The sequence below is a fragment of the Homalodisca vitripennis genome, chromosome 6 (genome assembly GCF_021130785.1).
Source record: "Homalodisca vitripennis isolate AUS2020 chromosome 6, UT_GWSS_2.1, whole genome shotgun sequence".
NCBI lineage: Eukaryota > Metazoa > Arthropoda > Insecta > Hemiptera > Cicadellidae > Homalodisca > Homalodisca vitripennis.
Genome location: NC_060212.1, coordinates 127,622,004 through 127,639,498, shown reverse-complemented (window position 1 = coordinate 127,639,498; position 17,495 = coordinate 127,622,004).

Genomic DNA, 17,495 nt, shown 5'->3' with positions numbered 1-17,495 from the left:
CACCAATCATATGATGAGTTATATTAAACACCAACTACAGTATGTTAGTTGTAGTGGGGGGGAAATATATTTATTCTGCTATCTTCTCATAGCCGTTATGGGTACCCAAATAACTAATGTAAAAAAATTCTTTAGCCACATTTAAATCTCATAAAATGTTAAACTACCAATACACTGAATGTTTCTCTTCTTGGAGTGACATAAATAAAGATTGTTTATTGCTTAGGATTTATACCAAAGTTCCGGTGACTTGAAGATATGATAAAGTACACGGGTATGCCGAAATAATGTGATCTCACCGCCTTTTACATTGACTCTCTATTCCATATTTGTCCGTGAATACAATACATTAAAATTTTTTATGATGTTAATTAAATATATTATATATATATATATATATATATATATATATATATATATATATATATATATATATATAAAATAATTAATATTAAATCTTATATTTTATAAATAAATCTACCCCCAGTTCAATTAAAAACTGTGTTTCCAAAATTTTATCATTGTCAAACTAATTACTCATTAGACTAATGTTAAGATATTCACTGACCCTTACCCCAACACTCGTACATTTACATGCACCATAATTTAACTCACAAACCTTCGTACAGAAATGAAGCTTCATTCAAAGTTAAAAGTGATTTCTTTTTTCAGATTTTGTGTGGAATGACAGACAGATAGACATATATAAAGTCAGACAGAGATCAAATTGTCCCCACTAGTGAGAGGGAAAATCCAAATAAATATATGGGATTTATTTGCCAATGTTTGGAATGAAACGATATAAATACTCGCTTCTTATTCATTCTAATCACTGTTTACTTTAAACAAGTTAGATAAAATCTTATTATACAGTTATTAAGTTATTTATTGTAGTGAATAAATATAACATGCTCGAATAAATCCATGCAGTGTCAGAATAAGAACTTAATAATTTCATCAATAATAAATCAACAAGAAAATTTATATCCGAGTTCCCTATCGGTCCACATTTGTCCCTGCCATGACGATTATCTTTTACTAATGATTCGTAGGTAAAGTTGAATTTTTGATAATGCTTATGTTAGTTATTAAAGAACTTAAATATATTTCCTATGCATATTATAAGTTACAGATAGTTTGTAATAGGTTATTTTCATACGTGATATTTTATAAAACAGCATCGTACGTGAATTGAGATTTTATACAAAATAACAGTTGTGTAAACATTAAAAACCACATTGAGGGTTAGGACAGTTATTACTGCTAGATAAGCAGACAATCCTCTCTGAGGAGGGAAAACACATTCATGAGCAGAGTTTGGTCGTAAAACTGAAGCGTCAGGGAGCAAGTGGGCTGTTAGGATATGTTTGTGATGCCTGTGTGCGGCATATGCCAGAGTAAAGTCGTAGTCACTCGATCAATAGTCCTTCCAACTTTCCCCCTCTCTGTGAATAGTGAACTTATATTTGTGAAATTTTGTTTAATCGACTCACAGTTGATCAAATATAGTATTTCACAAAATTGGAAAAAGATCATAATAATGAGATGTAAAAAACCGTTACGTAATACGTAAATATTGAAATTTTACATCGCATTAGGTGGTGAAAAATCAAATTCTAACTTTTTTATTACACACCGTTAGTGTTACAACAAAATATCAATAAGTTTATTTAAGGTTTCTAAAATACTGTGTTTAAGTGATTAAATCCAAGATATCCATGCTTATGGTGTGGTATTTTCTAGGAGATCGTCTAAAAAGTAGAGCTTGGTATATTGCGAATATTTATTAAATTATAACTCAAGAAACATATAACAGTTGTAATAAAGTTACGCTATCACTAGTGTGTAATAAAGGATTAAACAATTATTTATTTAACCATACCATGTTTTTTTCTTTATAATGAAATTATTATTTTGAAATAAACTAATTTACCGAGTATTACTAATAATACTTATTCATACTGGAATTTTTGACAATATACTATTAATTTTAAAGTATATCTCTCAAAACAAAAATGTATATTAAATATGAACGTAATATGCAGTAAAACCTGCATAATTTAGAAACGTTATTGGATTTTATGTTTATGTTTATCTACTTAATGTTCTCATTAAATAATAATAAAAAGTAAGGATCTAAATAAATTATATTTATGATATAGTTAAAAAAAGTAAAACAAATTTATTAATTCCATTACTTTAATTTTCATTCTAAAATTATTTGTTTATTAAAATACCGTCTCTGTATTAAAGCTGATAAATTATAATTACATACGGGAATAAAGCAAATACACATTGAATCAAATATTGTGTCGGGTAGATACCAAACATTATATGAACTATTTTAAGTGCTAATACGTAACAAAAGTTACACGTAGTTTTATATAGGGAACACGTTACGTGAAAATCAGATACTGTGGGCAAATAATCCCAGATTTACTGGTCAAAAGATTCCGTGCAGTATTGGAAAATCGCACCATTGAATTCTCGAACAACTTTCAAGGTAGTATTATAGACCTTGATTAACCGAGTTAATACATTCTATTTGCAATATTTGTATGGTACTTCCCTTAAAAAACTCCAATTCACAAAATAGAATATTAATACAATTTATTACTTTTAAAACTGTACGTATATAATCAGTCGTTATATTTTACGATAAATATGTATTTACATATAATTTGTTGTTAATCCAATAACTATTAATATGTACAGGGTTTAACAGACGCTCTAAATCTGTCTTACTATTTAAACCTCATACACGAGTGGTATGAATTAAACCACATTTGCTTTTATATATATTATATAATATACCTAATCATTTCTGAAAACAACTCTTGCTACTAACATGTTAAATAATCTTTAATTCACATGAGTTTTTTTTAATGTGCCCACTTTCTTAGTAATAGAGTCTCTATTGTATTTTATATCGAATCTACCACCGTTGTGTGTTAACGAATGAATGTTTTATTATATTATAACCTTATGTTTCCTTACATCAAATGCCTAAACGGAACAAGAAATCTTATTTGTATAAATCTTATCTTATCTGTTCATAATTAGCAACAATTCATACGAACAGAATGTGCCTTTATAGTTTAATGTATAATGCCAATTACAATTTTGAATATAACTGTTTATAGTTTAAAAGCGTTCTACGTTAAGTACCGAGGTTTATTGATGCAGTAGAAGGTGCAGATGGATAAAAGATGTATATATACATCTTATATGTATATAAACATTATATATATATATATATATATATATATATATATAATGTTATGAACTCCACATTATAGAGCTATCTTTATGTTAGAATAATAAATTGTAAACTTCTTTTATTTCAGACACGTGTTTCGGTATAAACCATCTTCAGTGTGAACATTAACCTCTAACTAAATAATAAACAAAACAAATAAATATACATATATATATGTATATATACATTAAACCGTATAAATGGCAAGAGCCTTATTTAATTTCAATAAACATTGAATCACAAAAAGTAGTTGTTCCGCCGGGAGTCGAACAGTATATATATCCCAATCAAAATACCAATTTGATAAATGTAAGAAATGTTGAAATCGCACATCAATTAATTTAAAAATCAAGACAACCAGATGGGTTGAACCTACGATGATTCTCTTTTCCTTTTTATAACCAAAACATTTTGAGTTCTATGTAAACATAGAATATATATTTATATACGTATATATGTATATGTATATATGTAGACTTACTTCTGAACTTTATAATCTCAAAAACAACTATATTTTGACTTTGAATAAAATAAAGATAAAATATGTAACGAGTTTCTTGTCTATAGTAATTTTCTATCATGAGTTACCGCAAAATGTTACCGGTCAAATGGAGAAAGACTCAGATTAATTTGTCAATTAAGTTTTACATACAAATAAAAATGGCTTTTTTTGTATCAAAAGAATTATTGATATACCGATTACGATCTTTTTATCAATATTTATTGCACAAATGTACGGCATGACAGGTATATGGAAGGACGATTCCAGGATAGCCCTGACGCCTTGTTGTTCCTAATTAATAGCAAACCCATTGTGGGTCAATTCCATGCAAATATATCTCTAAAACAAACAGGAAATAACAAAATTCATGTTTATGAACTGTTCTAAAGTCCACACATAGACTACGATATGTATGCTCGCTTTAAGCGTTCGCTTAAGCCTTAAATGTGAATCATAGTAAGTGATGATCGTCATGGCAGGGAAAATTTGCGGCCAACGAGGGAACTCGGATGTCCATTTTTATAATGATTTATTGTTTATGGAATTATTAATGCGATATTGTGTCACCACATGGAGTTTTACGAGTATGTAATATTCAATCTGTTTAAATTTATGGTTTACTTTAGTTTAAGTAATGATATTAAAAGTGTCATAATGTTAACTAACGGTTAGTGAAGAGGTCATTTCATTAATATTTATATTTAATGGAATAAAAGTGTTTGTGATATCAAAATGTGCCAAGACCAATGGGCTCCGTTGTTTCTTTACATATTAAAAACCTTAAACACATTCAAGTTATACTTATTAAACTAATTATGTGAAGGTAAAATAAATTTTGGTAAGGTAAATTTTGGTAAACGTTTGGTAAGGAAATATACAGTCTCCGTCTTGGTTGTAGCCCAAATTGTCTAATGTTGTGATGTTTACAAAAATAAAGTTTGATATGCCTTCATAAACCATGCCTTCACCAGCCTTAAATAAATCCAATTTTCGATTTATTATCCAGATTACACTGTTAAAAAACTGGCATGAGTTGAAAGTCCCTCTGTCCAAAAACTTTTAAAACTGTGTGTTTTGATAAGTCTTTGAAAACGGTTTAATTCTATTCATTATAATTTCATACAGTTTGGTTTTACTCTTGTGGTCTTAAGTATTCATTGTTTTGTATAGCCTTAATATATGCGATGCAAAATTCATGTTATTACAAAAACATGAAGAGTTATTTTTAATGATCAAAACTGTGATCTTGGTCAAGAACTAAAATAATTCCATAGTAATCAAAAATTAAAATTAATTATTAATAAATTAGAGTATTTAATGTTGACCATGTGGTTATTAATCCCAGTCGCCTGCCACACAGATCCAGGTTATTAATTTATGAGACAAACGAATATTTTAACCTATAACTAATTATATTTAGTTAAATAAATAATATTACAGGGACTGCCTACTTAATTTAACATAAAAATGTCTTATTTCGTGTGATAATTTCATTTTGTGGATTTTCAGGCTTTTCGTAACACTTACTAATGTAAAATTTCCTATGAAGAAGTACTCCCGTATGACAGTAAAAATATATTTTTCATTTCAAACCTTGCCAATAGGTTTTCCTTTCTGATTATTATATGCCAAGTGGTAAGCAAGAGCAACATAAAATGAGTCAGCATAAATATATTTTACTAAATGTTCTTAAGTTTTTAAACGCTTTTGGATTTAAAATAATAGCAGTTTCTGGTTCATCGGTAAAAGTTTCTTAACAGGTTTTTTACCCAGAGCAGCTCCAATCAAAAAGGCTTGTAAGGAAAAACTATCCAAAAAATTTTTTGGAAGCTTTTAAACATGGTAAACCTACTTAAGAATTCAAAGTACATAATCGTATATTTATATTACAGGATTATTTACGTGTATTTAGGCAGCATTGAGCTCTAAACATTCAATAATAGGAATTGCCAAATAGTTGCTATCAAAGCACAGTAAATTTTCATCATAGATGATAAAAAAATGGAATTATTTAATAGACATTTCCACATCAAATCGAAGAGAACGGTATAAGAGAAATACATGTGTTAGAGTGATTAAAATTTCGTCATTGACGGCCTCCTTATAGGATACAAATTTCAAGCTACGAAAAGCAGAAGACACTATGCCAATATTTGGGCAATTAAGAAACAAGGGCTTAGCATACTTCAATAATCTGAAGTATAATGCAATAATGTAGATATCTTTACGTGAACATGCATTAAAGGAGAATATTATTATGAATAGAAAGTTTATTAATTTTAAAATACAAATAAATATAATGAGTTTCTTTTATATTCGTTTTGCTGACTATAACTTATATTAATGAAATACATTCCAAGTACTATCTTCGTCAAGCGCCAAGCAAGCTAAGGGTCAACATATTCAAGAAGAGTCAAAGGCGTCTGAAGGACACATCACATTTGAGTTCGGGAAGTAACTCATTTCACTATTTTAATAACATAAACAAGTCTCAGTCTTAAAACCTCATTTTAAGAACCTGTTACTGTATATATAACTAGACAAAGAGATTATATATGGAATTATAGAATTTCCTATGAGAATATAGTCTCTGTAGGATTACAGTTTCGAATACATGATAATCCGTATTCGAGAATGTGGTTTATTTGAATTATAGTAATAACAAGTTTTAAATTCAAACCCTTATATCCCAAAACCATGGTTTACTATATAAAAAAAGTTAACTGTAAAGTAAGATTTATATGTATTGTAACGGCGATGAATTGAGCAAATAAATGTTTTATAAAAAACATTCCTTGTATGACTCATCATACCACAAGTGCATAGCAATTAAATATTGATGCAATTTGAGTTGTAGATCTATTTCATCATCGGCCTAATGCTGCGTCAGAAACATGAGTATCACCGACTGTAAATACAAAAAAACTCGTTTGCATATTGTAGAGTCCTGTCTAGTTTTCTAGCATTCATCAAGAGTAATCCAAGATGACTTCTTATTGTCTAATCCTTTATAAAATGTATCAATAAAATAAACATTTATATGCCTTGGTCACGATTTTTATTTTTTTTCTTCAGCCGAGGTCTGTAGATTTTAAGATACATGTCAGTGTCATTCTTAGAATTTCAAATCCACTGATTTATGTTATAATAAAAATTACTTTCCTTTAGTACGTGACAAATTCTTTTTACTGTACTGTAACAAAATTAAAAATTGCTCTTTAAACATTCAGAAAAATATAATATACTATCCACCAATTTGTTTTATATTTTAATTTCTTTATATTTGAAAATATGGACCTGTATTTTAGAGTATGTTTTTGTAACACGTGATTTGTTGTTAAGAAAACCAATATATTCTAAAAAAAACTCAATTATGGTGGTCTATATTTTAATCCAATTTTAATGGATTTATTTTGGTAATCTAACTTGAATAAAACTAATTAAGTATGAATCCACTAACGTAATTATGAGTGCTTTATTTTTAATACTACAACTTCCCTGCTAATTTTAATATTATATTTTACACATACTAATAATGTTAGATATGTTCATAATTTAATTTATTATCACTCGCTTGCTGTCCTAGTTTATTAAAATAGAAGTTTATATTTATATAATGCTATTAATATTTATATTATCCTAATATGTACCGTGTGTTCCAAAACTTAAGCATATATTGGAATATTGGAAACTATGAAAAATACAGAAAAGACTAAATGTACAAACTTGTGAGTAATAACAATACCAACAAATGAACGTCTTCAAGTTGGTTATTGGCTATCACCGTACTCAGAAAGGGTTTTGATCAACATTTTAAAATTTACAATAAAAAATGTAAATTAGATAATATTGTACATTTGTATACGTATAATTGTATTTTATTGCATAATTGTAATTTGTATAGGATAATTTTCTACAGGTGAAAACTATTACCACCTTCGTCGTAGGTGGTCAGTAAACGAATGAAGACGTATTGTGAACTGTATTCCGTAGTTCAGTTATAATGATTAGTGTTTTGTATAGTTTTTTATTAAGTGCATGGTTATAGAGTTAGTGAAGTTGACAGACAACATGGTGGTTGTTATTCCTGACCTAGGCGTGCCACAACGCTTTGGTAAGATTTGTTTATTTTAACCTAGTTTGTAATTATGTATTAGGTAAGTTCTTTACCTGAAGAAGAGATCAGATTGCAGATCTAGAAACGTAGTGTTACTGATTTCTTGTTTCACTGAACGATGGCAAATGTCCGGAAAAATCCTGTTTCCTTCACAATCCTTCCATCGTCAAAAATAACCTTCAAAACAAAGAATATTGTACAAATGCTAATTTTTTATTTGGTCGAATTTACAGATATTGGGTCCGTAACGCTGTTTAATAGGCACCTGAAATTCAATAAAATTAAAGCAAGATTTCACATCACACAGATTTATTTTAATATCTGAAAAATAAAACTTCATGTAGGGTTAAGAGCGTACTACCGATTTATTTTATATCCGAAAAATAAAACTAAATGTAGTGTTAAAAGCATACCACTGATTTAGTTGAGGCTGCTTTTTTATAAATAAATATTGTGGTGTAAGAATTGTTATAATATGAATTTTAAAATTTTCGTGAAACTTACTACACTGAAATTACATAGTAGTAATTTAAGTTTATGTTTCAATTTATTTTATCAGTAAAACTAAATAGAGGTAGTATTATGACAAGGATATCAGGGTGTTTTAATATTTTGAAGGATAGCTGTACTCTACTTCACTGTATACTGCACTACTGGTGAGGCATTAGCCGCACTTTGGATGAGGGATTATATCGTCTTTTCCAGGTCACAGCGTCATATCGATTTATAGCAGCCATCCAGTGGTATTGGAAAAACTGCCCTTCATCAGTTGGATATTTTAAATCTTTTTATACGTACAACTAGCGAAACATTTGTGATAAAAATTCTTCGTTATATAAAATTTTTTTCGGCTTGACATAGTTATTTAACCATTTGTTCCTGTTAAAGAATATATGAAAGTTTATACGATAGTCAGTATATCATAGGATGGCCGTTGAAAAATAAAATGCAAGTAGGTGATTCGCTAGAGGACTGAGGGGAAAATAACCTACGTATAAAGGACTTCATGTTATAAAAATTACGTGTGTTGAACAACGAATTTGCAGATCTTTAAACACCGATTGAATGAAGAATTACTAGAGAAGTTTCAGAGACTTATTACACGTAAATTTGTTCCAAATTTAATCATTATTCAGAGACGGATTGTGTAGTAAACGAGATCTGGACTTTAATTGCCGAATGTTTTTAAACGAAGAGGAAATTAAGACGAGGAATATGTGAACATGTTTAGATAGATTAATATCACTAACATCGCGCTACTGCGTTTACAAAGGATCATAGCGTAGGACTGGACATATCTGATAAAGATGAAGCACGTCTGTCCAGACAGTTCGCTAATGAACATCCAACTAAGTCAATTTATTGAATGGAGGCTCTGCTGTCGTAGCAGCCACATCTCTGGGGTTGTGTAGAAATTAATTGCTTCAGAAGACGGATGATTCAAAACAAAATTCATTCCAATAATTATTATTTTCCACATACATTAATCTCAACCCACAGAGAAGGTACCCTTATACAATGCAGTTGTTCAAGAAGTGGTCGATGAGTTGCGAATGGTGCGTCCCTAAACTATTTAGTTCCCCGACCGGGTGCACACTGGGTGTGTCATTAGTTTCCTCCCTAATTTATATACCTCAATGTAATGTGGTGGTAATGGAATATGAAAAAGAAAAACGGTGCTCTTTGTTTCGCATGTTTCGAAATAACTGGATATCTTAAGACAGACGCATACACTAGATTAGAAGAGTCAAAAGAAAGCGTCAGATTATAGACGAAGAACAAGCGTAGATTGAATTGTTTAGTACACAGAGCTTTTGTCGATATACATATTAATCATAGTTTCATAAAAACTAAAATTCCGGTAAACGTAACTTTCATTGAGTTTTATAACCCGAATTACATAGTAAACCTTGAATCGAGGATGGAAAAAAAATAGCAGAATCATTTACGTGATGTCCCGTGATTCATGTGATTAAGTGGTGAATTGGGTATAAAAGACTTTATATGATTCTTAATGATTGCTCTTATTTGTAACACGTTGGGCTGAATAGGTCGGTTCACATCGTAAACCTTCCCAAAGTCAAGAATTCTGTTAATTTTTCTGTCAAATGTGGATTAGGAAATATTCGTATAAGGATTATTTATATTGTACCGTTAAACATTTAAGCTTATAAACAGACATAATTGTGAATAGTAGAAAAAATACAAATCATATATAAATATATATTTATATGTATATTTGATATATATATATATATATATATATATATATATATATATATATATATATGTGTGTGTGTGTGTGTGTGTGTGTGTATGTATAAAATAGAAGTGATAATCAGAACTTTTCTATCATATTAAAATGTCAAACTGAAGATGCATTATAAGCATGGATGTTTGCTTCACAATATTGATAGGACAGTAACTTAGACAAAGTTTGCATATATAATTTATACATCTTAAAATATATAAAATATCCAAAAATCTTGATACTTTACAAGACAAGAAAGTTTATAAGTATTTATTTAACTTAGATAAAGTTACAATTAACAGAAATTATATTAGTAAACGTATACAATTTTAATGATTGGGCATTAATCTCATATAATGATCTATTGAAAAATAATTAAATAAAAATTTTGCTTGAAACTGAATGATAATTTCAAAACTTAATTAATATTTTAGCTTTGTTAAGAAACACCCCATATAAATGTTTTGCCTTAATGCGAATTTTTACCATCTAGAAACAGTTTATTTGGTAGGACACGCTAACGTATCCACGCTATAAAACTACACGAATTATAGTGTTTGCAATCATTTTAATAGATTTGTTACTACTATAGTTAAGATTTTGTTCGCTTGCTGTCTGGAAATGTTACCGGACAGAAAAACACGAAAAAACGTAATTTATAATGACATAATAATTTTTATTTTTGTTTTGCACTATAATTCATAAATACTATTTATAGTTAAATATTCCTCTCCAAAACATTCAATGACTACAAAATTTAAACCTTAAGAGATATCAGAAAATATCAATTTACGTGTTACATCGTAAACTCAATAAACCTATATAATCTTTAGTAGACAGTGATTATCGATGAATATATATACAGATTTACAAGAGACCAAAATCAATAAATTCTGTAGCGCTTAACACACTTTTTTAAACAAAAATTTAATCCATCCCTAAATAAAAACGACAAATTAAAATTTAACTTTTTTAATTCGTTTTACGCATATAAATTTACATCTCAATAAGTAATCTTTTTAATAAAAGCTGAACAAAACAGTTCAGTATACTATGCTGGGAGCCTCCGGTAAACCGTTTCATGTTGAAGTTAGCGGCTTATTCGGGCCTATTATTTATCACCGTCCCGTTTTATTGCTTCTAGGACGTCATACCACTAAACGATTACTGATAATAGAGGTATTGTGAAGGAAAAAAAGATTTTCCGGACATATACCATCGTTCACAAGATCAGTAATCTTATCTCTTCTTCAGGTAAATAACTATGGAATACTACGATAATTAACTTCAACAATACGAAGTCACAGAATGGTATTAAGAAGTTCATCTATAATAAACCAATAGTGAAAAGGCCCTCTTCCATTCCCTCGTTTTTTGGGATATCTTGTTTCTGCCGTGGCAATTGCCTAGTATTAACCGCTGGTCAGTTTTAGGTGGTTGTCGGCTGATGCAGAACTATTGTGAAAGTCACAGAATGGTATTAAGAAGTTCATCTATAATAAACCAATAGTAAAAAGGCCCTATCCCATTCCCTCCTTTTTTGGGATATCTTGTTTCTGCCGTGGCAATTGCCTACTATTAACCGCTGGTCAGTTTTAGGTGGTTGTCGGCTGATGCAGAACTATTGTGAAAGTCACAGAATGGTATTAAGAAGTTCATCTATAATAAACCAATAGTAAAAAGGCCCTCTCCCATTCCCTCCTTTTTTGGGATATCTTGATTCTGCCGTGGCAATTGCCTAGTATTAACCTCTGGTCAGTTTTAGGTGGTTAGTCGGCTGATGCAGAACTACCGTAACCTGTATTCTGAAATTAAGATTTAATAATTAGTGCTGTGTTTTTTCTTTATTAAGTACATGTTTTAGTATTAGAAGAGCTAACATAGTGGTTGCGATTCCCGTCTTATTCGTGTCTCTACGCTCTGGTATGATTTTTTAATTGTAATCTAAATTCAGTATTGTATTAGTTTAGTGATTTACCTGTAGAAAAGATCAGATTTGCAGGATTCGAAACCTTGTGTAACTGACGTTTTTTATCACTGATCGTTAGCATATTTCCGGAAAAATTCTATCTCCTTTAACATTACAGACGTTTTTACTGATAAAATATAAATTAGTCGAAAGTACTTCCACATGTTTTCTATAAATTATTGTATTACGAAAGTATTATTACGATTATATATTGCTTGTATTGAGAAGAATAGCAAAATAGGTGTCATTTTTTCAAGTTTATTTACAACTACAAAATTAAATGTACTCTTCTAGTGAATTTTCTGGAGAGGAATTAAATTGTCATGGAAGTGTATTTAAATACATATTATCTCCATCAGCACAATTATGTTTGGTAGTATTTTTAAAGGGTTTGTAAATACAGTTTACAGTGAGTGGTAAATAAATAAAAAAATATGATCGCTACACAACAGTGATATCCCCTGACAATATATCTTAGTTATACACCTCCTACCCGAAGGAACTCCGACTGCTCCCTCATGGGGGAGATATGTCTCAATTCTTGATTGCAGTGGGAATCATCTGGGACAAAGATGTTATTGGTTAGGGGATCGTTATGTCATTATGTGGACATCCTGCATAGTTGATTTCTATGATTATCCACTATTGAACAACGCATGTATTTCTTTAGTTAGTGGATTTTCTTGAGGAGTATACGCTCTTATGGTGATTTTGGTAAAATAGTCAAGCTGTGAATAGTATAATGTGTGAGTGTTAGTTATATATCTTATACTTATGAATGCATTGATAAGTATGCTACTTATTGCTAATCTTAAAATCGGCAACTCTGATTAGGTTTGTTTTATTTTATTATTCATTTAAATACGAGAATGTATTTCACGGAGAGAAAATTGTAAAATGTACTATATATGGAAGATTCCTGTAATTTTTGTATTATTTACGAAAACTATTGCGAATTATAATCCCCATTTTAATTAAATTACACATATCCGCCACCTTAAGCTGAATCTCGAAGTAAACCTACATATTTTGTTACATTATATTGACTTTGACTTGCTTATTATTTTATTTTGTTTAACACACTATATATACATGTGTATTGTGTTTTGATAAATATTTTCTATTTAATACAGGAACGTTAAATTAAATAGAATTATTAAACAAATTATCGAGATTTAAAAATGTTTCACTAAAACTGTTTTGGAAATATATAATTAGGTAAATGTCTATATTTATAAAAATTTTATCTGATTTTACGAAAATTTTTATAATTTAATCTTGAAGATGTAATATTAAAAGTTATAGTATACAAAACCTTAGTATACTTATATTCGCATCATAGAGCCTTTCTTTAGAAGCAATCTAGCTCACCGGTTTGCCGTGGGTGGACAAGAAGAGATAGTAGTTTGGCCGTACTGCTTGTCGCATGCATTACCTAACATAAACTTCGGAGATTTTGGTCGTACGTGGACTATAATGTGTTATACCGCATTGACTCCTACCTGCTGCAGTGTATCCTACCTCGAGAAACATTAACTACATTGCTTGGACAGATGTATAAACCAAACAGATTTTAATTTTGTATCTAAACCTACCATTTTTAATTACAACTATAAGTTGGAGGGTTTAGTTAAAAATATAACTTACAAGTGAAATCGTAGTCAGTTGTCCAACATTAAACAATATGACATTTATATTCAGTTTATTTCGTATAACTTGAACTCATATGTTGGAATTATTATTATTATTAAATTAAAATTATCTAATGTTAGGAAATTAGAAAGGTTTTTAAAACCAAAACATAGAACCTAATAAAAGTATATTTTGTCTAAAATACTTAGATAAGTGTCAAACTATGTTTTATGGATGGCAATATAAAACAGATTTATAGTAATCAGTAATAGCAATGCTGTCAGCCTTCTGTGTGCTTTATACACAGAAAAGTTAATATAAGATTTAACCAATCTGCTTACTTTAAATCTGTAAAACGTAACTGTAACTAATTCGAGGTACTGAGATATTCGTTTTCTTGTCGTTTTTAAAGTCCCCTCGACGTTGTAAACAGTTATGCAAAGTTAGATACTTTTTCACTAACAAACCAAACTAATAATATTGTTGAACCTAAATTAGTATGTAAACTCCACTAAAATGTTCAGAATTTTTATTACAAAATAATTATATCTACCATATGGAGAACAATTGGATTAACTATTTCATACCAAACTTACCTTAAGAAATATAAAACGTATTGCATTAACGTAGAAAGGTTTAAATGTAATTATACTATATAAATGAGTTAATACGTGGAAAATAACTACACATAATAATCTATACGTAATTTTTCACGTATACGTAGGTATATGTTTTCCTACAGACAAATGGTATTAAAAAAATAGTCGTTCCAAATGTCTAGTTCTTCAATGAACTACCTAATTTCCTAGCATGTAGTGTACTTTTTCAGAAAAAGTCGATTTACTGATATAAGATTGATTGACAACTTTCTAAATATATTTGTATAAAATGATTGCATTGAGAAAAATAATATTCTGTATTTTCTGAGTGAATTGGCCTTTAAAATCGCTTCTTTCGACAAGGCTTCATTAAGATATTTCGATGGAATTCTCCACGCATTATTTTATACATTTTATATAATTTAACTGTGCCTTAACATTTTTTAAATACGTTGCTTAAACACATAGTTGGTGTTTGGTTGTCTGCTCACGATTAACATATATATATATATATATTATAATTATATATATATATATATATATAAAATTATATATATTTATATTATAATTATATATATAATTATAAATAAATATATATATATATATATATATATATATATATATATATATATATATAATTATATCCATAAACTTCCTACATCCTGAGATAATACCTTTGAATTAAAAAGGACAGTTGATTCTTTAAAAGTAAGTCAATAATTTTTTCCTAATATCAACTATATTTGATTTACTTCATACTCTAAACAATAACAGAATACTTATTATACAAAATATACCGTTATTGCAATTTTTAACATCGTTTATGTAGAACTAAACTTGTTTCGAGCTTGCCGTATTCATTGCCATGGCAGTGATATAGTATTACAGTTGTACCAATTATCCACAGCTGACTCCCCATTGTGCAGATGTGGGGAATTGAGATCCTATTGAGCTTTTCAAGCTATTCGGTGCACACTATCTGATATATCACAGCCTATAATTTAAACGTCAAGAGCACAACTCTATAACTGAGACCTTAAATCACCATTAATTGGCTACTTTTTTATTAGTAAAGATACGGTAGTTAAAAATAATAATGTTATCTTCTTAATACTTTTATAAAAATTAACAATAATTGGATTTATTATAATGTACTGAAATTGGTCTATTTACAAATTTAAATTGATTCCTTTTTAGTATAGTAATAAATCCTGCTACTCACATAAATATAGTGACTAATAATCAGTCTGCATTACTGTCCTGATGTTAGAATGTTCTGGCCAACAATTGTACATGTGAAAGGGTTTCGGTGTTTCCTACGGACTACATTAATATAAAGGAAGGGGTTATTTGTATTTTTAAATCAGATCTAGAATGAAAAGCGTAGGATTTCAAAAATACAAAGAAAAGAATATCACAGCTTCACATAAATAAAACTGTATCGTATAATGGATTTCAAAACTATAACATTCAGCAAAATATAATACTAATTTAGTATATGTTTAATTTAATTTCAAGTTAGATAATATTGTCAGGTTTTTTGTATGAGTATTATCAAGTAAGTTATATTATGTAAATTTATGACTGGACATTTTTTATAATTCTATGGAGTTCTATAGGAAGTCTAAGTTCATTTAGAATTATGGTTTTACTAGAAAAAATCCTTGGTTAAATAAATGTTTAAGGCAACTTTAGGCAATAACATTGTTATAGTTCATTACAAGTCTTAACGTTATTCAGAATAGTTTTGTCCTTTAAATAATAAATCATATAATTCGTGTAGGTGATTTATGCACATAATTGTGTTTATACAATTTACTAACGTATGAATAAATGATTTTTTTATCGAGCACACTCTGAAAACTTCCTAAGTTACTTAGTATAACCTTCTTACAATAAATATAAAGCATTAACTGAGTAAAATAATACTACAACAAATATGTATATTACTACAGATAAATTGATACTCTGTGTCCTTGTATATAATACAAGAAAGAATCATTATATTTCATTACTTTACAGTTAATAAAATGTTGGATAGATTAATTTATTAATTATTTTAGTAGGTACATTCTAAGCCAAGCATTATATGTACATTATTAATTATTATATTCTTATCAGACAATCTAGAATGTACTTACGAGTTGTGGGCAATACTTATATTACATTCCTTATAGAAGTTACATATTAATACATTGGTTTTTATTGGCAAGTGTTAGTAGTCGGTGACCAATATTTAGGTCACCTTATTGGGACAATGATATTTTCGGTCCTAACTGATCCCTTTTCCTGATTGATGTGACGCTCAAACACCCAAACATGTTAATCATCCACAATAATGTCTCTTCACCGTTTTTCCAATAGGAACTTTTATTTTACATTATGAGATTTATTTTTACTCATTTTAATTTGATATGCACTAATATACTCGGAACAAGAGTATCGCTCCTCAGCAAGTAAAATGAAATGAATTTTCAGATTAGCTCGAGTTCAACTTCCTTTTATTGTAACATCTGTTATCTGATGCTGTCTCAGACTCAGATACCTGGCGGTGCAATAAAAGGAAGGCGAATAGAGCTAAACTCTAAATTTAATTGAATTAACCCTTCCTACCAAAACTACTTCTCCACAATAGTTGAGTTTTAACCTTTATACCTTTAACATTTACTTTATATTTACGAATATACTTGTAACAAGAGTATTGCTCCTCCGCAGGTAGAATTAGCATCATAATAATTGCCCTCAAAGTACTATAATTTTAATTTATATCTCTTTAATATTTCATGTATACGCCCTAATATAACACGGATATTGAACTTCAGATAGTATAAATAGCTTCATATTACTTGCTTACAATAGTAGTGCTTCAATCTATACAGCTATAATATTTAATTAAATCACTTTTTGTAAAGTAAGCATTATCTAAAATTATTCCTTAATTCTCCTTATTTTTTTTGTGTGGACGATTTTAGGTAGATAAAATTAAATACACATGATAACGCTATCGCATTGTCAGTACCTTTATGTTCCGATTCTGTCACAACATGGGACGCTTGTAAAGTGGCATGCAATATTGGCCTGAGGCCAGAGGACATAATTGTGTGAGTGCACATTCCGCTACTCTTCTTTTACTCATATTAATAAGAATAGCTGTAAACAATCGTTA